The sequence below is a fragment of the Triticum aestivum genome, chromosome 1D, assembly GCF_018294505.1.
Source record: "Triticum aestivum cultivar Chinese Spring chromosome 1D, IWGSC CS RefSeq v2.1, whole genome shotgun sequence".
NCBI classification, from domain to species: domain Eukaryota; kingdom Viridiplantae; phylum Streptophyta; class Magnoliopsida; order Poales; family Poaceae; genus Triticum; species Triticum aestivum.
Genome location: NC_057796.1, coordinates 210525893 through 210535293, shown reverse-complemented (window position 1 = coordinate 210535293; position 9401 = coordinate 210525893). Strand labels below are relative to the sequence as shown.

General features: G+C 44.0%; 1 long non-coding RNA gene across 1 annotated transcript; it reads right to left on the bottom strand.

Moving 5' to 3' along the window:
* Positions 1–7491: 7491 nt before the first annotated feature.
* Positions 7492–9187, bottom strand: LOC123167525 (uncharacterized). Its single transcript, XR_006483957.1, has 3 exons — positions 9105–9187; positions 8785–9022; positions 7492–7570 (listed from the first exon to the last, which is right to left on the bottom strand). It is a non-coding gene; the product is annotated as an uncharacterized lncRNA (long non-coding RNA).
* Positions 9188–9401: the final 214 nt, after the last annotated feature.

Below are 9401 nucleotides of genomic sequence, written 5' to 3'. Positions count from 1 at the left end.
ACACTCTTATAAAAAACAGAGTTGGTGATGATGGTGTGCCTGCCATCCTGCAATACGGGTCGTCCGATTTATATCTGACGGATAGGAAGGAAACTATGGCAATTTTGCAAAAAGGTACCCACACACCTCTCCACATTTGCAAATAAGGCCTTCCCTCGTTCATCCTTTTCTCTCACAAGATAAACTAGTCATACAAATGCATCTTGATGTTACGTGCAACGCATGGGCATCTTGCTAGTAGGTAGTAACATCACACATGTCTAGATAAAGTAGATGATGTGGCAAGCAATAAATGAAGAAAGATAGGAAAGTAGTGACATCACACATATCAAGGCAAGATGTGTCTATAGCCTAATAAATGAAGTGTTGCATGTTACCACACATATGTTACCCGGCTTCAGCAGCCGCAAGGGCTATAACAAAAATTGCGAAAATATCTCCTTTTAATTGGCGACTATCAAATAGATCAGAAAATGTTACGAGATTTAGATTAATTGAATTCCTCAGACTGTTACTATAGGGGTAGTACTAACATAGACTAGTAACATGAGTAACATGAGCATGTTACTAGTCTATGTTACTACCGATTGTGGCTAGTCTGAGGGGGGTGTCTCCAATAGTGTTCCTCGGCTCGCACCTCCTGCATCATGGTGGTCGAGCTTGGAGTCATTCATCTGGTACACGTGCCATCTCAGATCTGGACACAAGGTGACGTACACCGTCAAGGTCCACGGTCAAGGGGGTCAGGACAGATGCGACCTCTCATTGCTTCCGCCATTTGAAGTGGCGCGCCGGCCCAGGGCGCTGCCTGCTGCACTCCCAGCTGTACCCGCCTCCTCGCCGCATTCAAAAACCTACATTTAAAACCGCATGGAATGCGAGAAACCAACTCCGGCCACACACGTCTGTTCAGGAGCAGGATGCCGGCCAAGCTCCTCCTTCCACCATTTTGTCCACTCTTTCAGCGGCATCCGATGAGCAGGAAGAGCAGTTCTCCAGCATAAAAGCCATTTGGGTGGCCTGCCGAGCCCGACAGTTACGAGTGAGACGCACCTACCTCGCTTCTCCACCTACCTCGCCTAGCCCGTCGGAGGCAGTTGCCGCACTAAGCCAGCACGTGGTTCCGCAGCTGGCCTCTCCAATACAGCTCGAGGAAGAGTGCCGACTTGCTCCACGCCGGCTTGTCGAGGAGCACGGCGGCACGGGCATCGTTGCTGCCATCGATGCAGCCGCGTCGTACATCGCCTCCAGTGTCTGCGACTGCGCCATCCGCCGTCAACGCGCTCGTAGCCGTGACATGCAGGCAGAGAAAGAAGCCACCAAGGATGTCGATGAGGTGATGCGGCTATGCGGATGTGGACGAGGTGACGGGCAGCACGTCCCCGCCCGCTGCCATCATCGAGGAGAAGTAGAACACGGGAGGCCACCGCCGAGGCGACGACGGTGAATACAGCCGGTGTCTTGCATGATTCTTCTTCTGCCGGATGCTGGAGGAGGACAAAGAGATCGGGCAGCGACCATTTATATTAGGTATTTTAATTCTACTAGGTTGGTTGTAATGGGAGTATTATAAGTAGTATGATGCATGCCAACTAGTAGTAGGCAAATTTGATGAGGTGGCGTAGAATTAAATGAAGAAAGAGAGAGTTGAGTATCATATTATGGTACCGTATGGAATTAAGACCTCTTCCAATGCAAATGTGATGAGGTGCTAAGTGCATTAAACGGCTTAGCAACTCAAGTCTCCAATGCATAAGTGCTTAGTTTGTTGTTGCTAAGCTTGCTTCATTTAATTAGCTATAGACTCAAAACTGTCTTTCCACCGTTTCTTCCTGGGGTCACCAAACTAATCTCTCTCTTCTTAATTAACTTGCCACATCATATTTTATGCCTACGTGGTAGGCTTAGCAGCTATACATGGTGGAGCACTGGGAGAGGCCAAGGATGGTCATAGCAACTATACTTCTTTTAATGGTTCGCTGGTTAGAGTATTCTTTTTAGATTTATAACATGTGGGACCGAGTGTGAGCGAACCGACCTCAATCGATGACAAAATCGCCTGCCGGACGCACTTTGAGAGAGACAAGGAGCAAGAAGCGATACGGGCTGGTCGTGTCATGCAAGAAAATGGCTAGTCTCATGTTTAAAACTTGTTGTACTATAGTAGAGGTATATGTAGATGCAGATGTAGATGTACATGTTGAGATGTAGAGATAAGTGAGACTCACCAACGGTCACCAACGTAGGCCCAGTACATGCACGAATCACCCACAAAAAAAAGGAGTACGTGCACGAAGAGAAAAATTGCACGCACAGACGCACGTACTCTGTGCCTCATTCCCTAACACGCGTGCGCGGGTACACGGTGGAGCTCATTTCTGGATGAAGAGGCAGCTCACGTGATAATTTGACGCATTTGGTAGTTGTTCACTTAGTGGAGGGTCGGGAACCACGCGTGGATGAATCAAAGTTCGACCATAACGCGGTGGCGTGTTTATTTTTAATTTTTTTTCTTCAATGGAATGTATGCAGTTTTTTTCTTGAATGGCACGTGAATCATGCACTTACTCAATGACGGAGCACGGGATGGGATCGTAGTCTTGGACATGGTCGGCCCTTTTTGGAGACTACCACTGGTGCGCGTCAGTCCTAAACAAACGGTTTAAATCCCCTTTTCGCGGTGACATTTGGAACCGTCGCCAAGTGAGTGTGGGCGATAGGGGGTCCTTCCCACATGACCCAGAAATCGTCGGGGATAGGGCCCCTACAGTACTCCTACTCATTTCTGCTCGCATTGCCATCACAGTCGCTATTCTGTGGTGCTACGTTTATGATGCGCAACCCATCACAAACGATTCACTATTATAGAACGTGTATGATGTGCGGCCCATCACAAACGGTTCACCGTTAAGAAGATTAGCTAATCGTCGTACGAGTGTCGGACAGGATTATGAAACGTTGAACCGTCGTAACATCGTCGGACACGACAACTATCGCACATGCTATTCTGTGGTGCAACGTTTACGATGCATACTTCATCAGAAACAGTTCATGGTTGCGAATCGTGTACGATAAGGCAACTAACACAAACGTTTAGTTTGCCCGCACCGTTTGTGATATTGTCTGACATCGCACACGCTTTGCAAACGGCAACTGTGTGCATGCTTGCACACGTTTCCTCTTTGTGAACCGTCTCGGATTATGGTGCATATCGCAAACGTTTGTGTTTTACCAACCGTGTGTGCCGTAACAACCTGGAGAGCGTAATTTCACCGAATTTAATTGCTGCTTTTCCAAATTGTACCGGATTTGGATTTGAATTTGAATGTATGCTACAGCTTTATTCATATCCATCAGGTTCAAACAACCAATGCCTTATTCGATCCATAGGTACATATGTTCAAGAATTACATAAGAACCAAATAAAGAATGATGAACCACAGTTGTATACTTGTACTATTAATGACGGTAAAGAAAGAGGCGAAATATATTCTGGTTGCTGAACAAGGTGAAGCGGAATGCCCATATTGTGCCCTCCTCCATGCAAAAGGCGCACACAACTCTAGTCCAACCCCTTGTGATGGCCGACCGCCCATCCTTCACGGTCTTCATGAAAACATCTAGATAATCATCGTGTTCTGGTAGAAATACTTTAACCTTTGCATGCCCACCAGTCATGTAGTTTGAGAGGTAATCTTTAGTAAACTGCTTTGGCAACCACTGCAAAGGAATAAGATTTCAGACATTGTCATCTAACACAACTCATTATGGGCAGTAAAAAGAAGGCTACAGAGTTCTTACTTACCATCCTGCAGTTCGCCGTTGTCTTGGATAAAGTGTAAACAAATAGTTTAATTGCCATCTTTGGACCCATTTTACTAACAATCTTTATCAGCTTCCTCACTTGATGCTGGTTCATCGATATCTCATTGCCCCATACGCAGAAAGGGTCGAAACGCGGATCTTTACCAATGACATATGTACCTAAAAGCACCAAGTTAATATTAGAAGCTAAACAACAATGGCACAATGATGTAGTACAACACTTTTTTATAATATGTCTATATACATCCGTATGTGGTAGTCCATTTGAAATCTCTACAAAGACAAATATTTAGGAACGAAGGGAGTATATTATAACATCCAATATACTCACATATTAGATGAATTAACATCTTATATTATGGGCCGGAAGGAGTTTAGTTTGTTCTTAAAAATTATCTGTTGCTGTATCCACGGGTTACAGTTAGTTTGAGCTAGTTCAGGATCAAATAGCCCTAAAGTATATCAAAACATGAGGGCTAGTTTGAGCTAGTTGCATCTATAACCCACCCAAAAAAACTAGTATCCAACCCAAGAGGTGCTAATTGGAGCTAGTTCTCCTAGTACATTTATTGTCAATCTAACCCTGCGATCCAAACAACTCTTTGGATGGAGTTAGTTCAGGGTTAGTAATGAGCTAGAAACTAACTCTAACCTCTAGCTAAGTTGAGTATCCAAACAGGGCTGTGTCGTTGCTGTTGCTGCTGCTGCTCTTCTACGTATATCTAGACATCATTAGAACATTAATGTGACACTCTTCATTGTTGCTATGTAGCCTAGGATTGCATATTTAGACATTAAGTATGGTGCATGTTGCTATGTAGCCTCAGATATATTACATATGGCCCTAGTTAACCTAAGGAAAAATGGGTTGCAGATATATTCAGTTAAAAGTCTGATTCACCGATTAGTCCCTTATCAGCCGCCGGCCTATATGGTACCAGCTACGGATATCCTGAACAGTGAGCAGATATAAGCCATGAGATGAAACTAACCTTGATGGAAAACAGCAGTCGTTCCCAAAATTGTCCTGTGTAGGTACATCAAGAAGCATGTTAAGCACAACAGGCTAAACATCAACCAAAATTACACATGGCAGACAAAATAATCTCCAAAAGATAGCTTCAGTGTGCAGGTTTAAGCATGCTAGTAAAGCAAAACAAGTGGAAAGGTGTTAACTGCAACAGGACTAACATTTAACAACAAGCAAACATGGTCATTCAAACTGGTATTTTGCCGGTCTAAGTACACTGGTTATGGTTCAATAAAAATGGAAAGGCGTGTTAACTACAAGATGCAACAACCAAATGTAGTCATTCATAGTGGTATTGTTGAAACTGGTACTGATGAAATTGAGCACAGTTCATACTTGCACATATAAAACATCACGTTGTGAATAACTGGAATAAACAAGGCATACTACGAACAACCAAAGATAGCATTTGAAACTGAACATATGCTAACTACAAACAACCGAACAATCAAAAAACTTTTAAAGAGGCATATGCTAGCTATAACAAGCTTAACAGCAAGCAAATATATGCATTCCTATCGGTATGTTTAAAACTGGATTGATGAAATGTACTGCACAGTAAATAGTTGCACATATAGAGCATCACATTGTGAACAACTGAAATAAACAAATTATGGGTTTCCTCACTTATCAAAGATGGGCTCGTTCCCGTGGGAAGAGCACGGACCCTGGATGCGCTCCATGTTTGTCGCAGATGGGCTCCTTCCCCTTGGAAGAGCATAGTTGTAGGGTGCCCTCCCTGATGTCGCAGACGGGCGCTTTCACCTTGGAAGAGCAGATGGGCTCTTTCCCATTGGAAGAGCTCTCCTCGTGGTCGCCGTCGATGAGGTCTGACTTGGAAGCTGTGGATCCCAAGCCAGCATCACAGAACGTGTCCTTCAGAAATGACAAAAGGGGCTCGATGGCGATGTAGAATGGCAAATTGTTGACAGCGAGCCAGAGGAGATCAGCGGCGAAGCCATGGATGAGATCGACGGCGGTTGAACCCGAGGGGTTGGGGGTGGGCCACTTAAACTGTGACACAACCCGCCTCAGGGCGTTGCTGTCGATGACCTCGATGTCGTAACCGGCGGACGAGACATGCCCGCATACTCTAGCCCGCTGCTTGAGTGCCTGCCGCCAGTAATGGTCGTCAGCTTCCTCGGCGACGTCGGGCGAAGAGACTGCTATACACCTCCTTTGGGCTAGTCGCTTCTCGAGCTCCACAGGAAGTGTAGTCGAGCTTAGGCTTCAACGCTCTAGAGTGGGGGATGGGGATGGGGATCTATGGGAAAGGGAGCGTTTGGCAGACGTCATCTAAGAAACTCAGGGCGGTGTAGCGACCCGACCTCAGACGGTCAAGCCTTTGTGTTTCTGTGTCATCCCTGAATCAGTATGCTGGCACACACAGTACATCAATGTATATATCAAAGTGCAATCACATGTATAAATAACGTAAAACTGATATATACCTCATAAGTCACAGCGGAAACAAATAGTCGGGTGTGGAGTCCCATCAACGCCATCGGCAGGTTGAGTGTAGACCGTAACCATGTACCGTACTCTTACTCGTCGGAAGAAAGTATCTGCAACATGATATGTTGCAGACGTGTAGGTCAGTACATTGAATGTACCGGCAAGATCACAACATGAGAAAACAGATGATAAAACTATACTATATGCAATATGGCTGGCTTTTGTGGCTCCCTGTCTGAGTTTTGTTTTGCATAAAAGCTGGTTTTATTTTTCCTACATCAAAGGAATATCAGGAGTCTATACTACAGAGTTTTCTATCATGACATGGTTCCGCCAACCGATGTCTCATAGCCCCAAATCATCATAGGTTGCCCACAATTATGTTATCAGTTCGGTGTGAGAGTTCCGAGATAGATCTAAGTCCAGAGGCTCAAATTGTCTGTAACCGGGGACACGGCTAATCGATTAGGTTTTAACCCTCTGCAGAGGTTTGTACACTTTACCCGCAAGATTCGATCCCTCTCTTTACTTTCTCGCATTTCAGGGTGTTTGAGAACAAGATGACTGAAACATGGTCTTCCGAAGAGTTCCCCTGACCACTGTCCGGTGCTCATCCAATCCTACCGTAGTTCTACATCTGCTAGCACCGTCCTAGCCAGAGTCACAACTAAGGTCAACCAAGCCAGAGCCCATAGTGACTTGCGGTTGCACAGGTAAGCTTCCGGGCATGAAGTATTCTTCCGTCTCTTTGAGTCTGGGTGAAGCTTTCCGCAAGATGTCATGGTGCTTCTCCATGCATCCCGGCCATCCACTGGTTTCTCCAGGGTGCCCGTCAACCATCCTTCACCCAGTAGTGTGTATTGAATTCTTGTCTCGAGTCTCGAAATCTTGAGGTCTTGGAGTCCTGAAGATGCAGTCCTTGCCGATGCCATCATAAAGTTGTCTCCATTGACGTAGAGTCCTCCTTCTTCACACCACTCTCGTGCACTCATACCAACCCCGTCTACTATAGCGTAGCATAAAAATAAATAACGTCTCGGGCTTGGTAACAGGGTGATGGGTTCCTACCTCATGCATACTACTCAATTACAAGAATTCAATATCACTACTAGAGGGTTGTTGCAAAGATGCCACTAAATGCAATAAAAACATAGGTATGAAAGCATGGTCAAAGTGAACTTGCCTGGTATTACTTGATGAAGATAACAACGCTGTCAGAAAATGACTTGGTAGAACTAATCGTCACTCTCCGAAGAAAATCTATATTGTCAAACATTGTAATCACATAAGCAACAATCCTAGCAATCAATTCTATCAACCAAAATAACAATCAAAAAGAAATAAAGAAAACAATAATGTTCAAAGAAAAACAAATGAAAACCAAAGGAAACTTCAAAAGAAACTTCAAGGAAAACTAGTGGAGACCAATTCACACAAAGTTTTTCATAACAACACTAAATTACTCTAATAATCTTTCTACAGCAAGGAAAATATAGTTCTAATGAAACAAAATAAAATAATTTACTAAAGTATTTACTAGCAAAAAGAACTAGTATGAAAACTCTTATAACTATCTAGTTAACACCAGAATAACTATAACAACTAGCAAAACTCTAAGACAAAAGTAAACAATACTACAATAATTATGAAACTAATTTACTCCTAAATAACAGAAGCAATAACAACATAACTTGAAGTGGCAAAAAGAATTACTTAAAAAAAAAACTATTTTTTTATCAAGTATGCACTAGACAAGCAAATACAAAAGCAGTAGGTAAACACTAATATATAACTACAAAAGTTTATCTACTGTAGTCATAACATGTAAAAAGTTACAAAAAGAATTAACTAATAATAATTAAAAACACTAATTATATGACTAAAACAACTACATAAGCAAAACAGTACTGTTTTGTAATAAACCTAATTTACAATAAACAAAAAAATAAATAACTATATGCTACTCTATAAACAAAATAATAACAAAGCAGTAGCAAAAAGAATCAATCAAAAATATTTTATAAAACTCAAGTTATGGCCAAAATAGTGATTTGAACAAATTTGATCAAACTCAAATTTAAACTACTCAAATTTGAAGACTAATGGCACAAACAGAAACTTCAACAAAGTTTTGACACAATGCAAAAAGAATCACTCAATTTGGATCTAAAACATAAAAGTTATAGAATATCTAAGATTGAAACTTTTTTTTTTATAGAAACGAAAATAAAAAAAAACAGAACTGGAAGTCTACTGGGCTAGGAGCTGAGCGATCTGTAACTAACCGTCGCTCGGCCGGAACTTTACAGAAACGTGCACGTACGTTTAAAACAGAAAACCGGCAAACCGGTTCGATCTAAACCATATAAGCCGTGTACTAAACCAAACCAACTGATCTAAAGAACCGATCTGCTAAAACCGATCTAACACTTAGCGCTTTGAATAATAAAAAAAACGAAGGAGCTAACACGTACGTGACTTGCAGAGAAGAAACGGCGGTGGCAGAGAAGCAGGGCGCCGGCGGGGTGGTGGCTCCGGTGACCGGCAGCGGAGACGGCGATGTCCAGTGGATGGAGAACTCCTGGAGGGTCCGATTTTCTGTGGATAGTGAGGCGAGGAGACGTCGGAGTCGAGCGGGCCTCGGCGTAAACTCCCGTGCTCTGGATGAACTCTGCCGGCGTCGCGAGCTTGAGGCGGTGGCTCCGGTCAAACCTGGGTGACGAAAATATGTCAATGAGGGGCGCAATGGTGAGTGGAACCCAAGAACAGAGGGAGGGATCTCGAGGAGGCTCACCGACGATGGAAACGACGGTGAACGGCGGCGACCGAAGCGAGATCGGTTTGACGAGTGCGGGCGCTGCGGTTGGTTTTAGCGAGGGCTTTTGAAGGGGATCGAGAGATGAGGGGCAGGGGTACTTATAGGACAACTTGCTTGGGGAAAGGGAAGACTCGGGATAGGGTTTCCAAGAGGATCGGACGCGGCGGCAACGTGTACGTGTACGTGTATGTTCTCTCATTCTGTAGGTATGTGGGAAAGAAGAAAGAGCGGGGCCCAGATGCCAGAGGGAGGGAGAGAGAGATGCACGAGAGA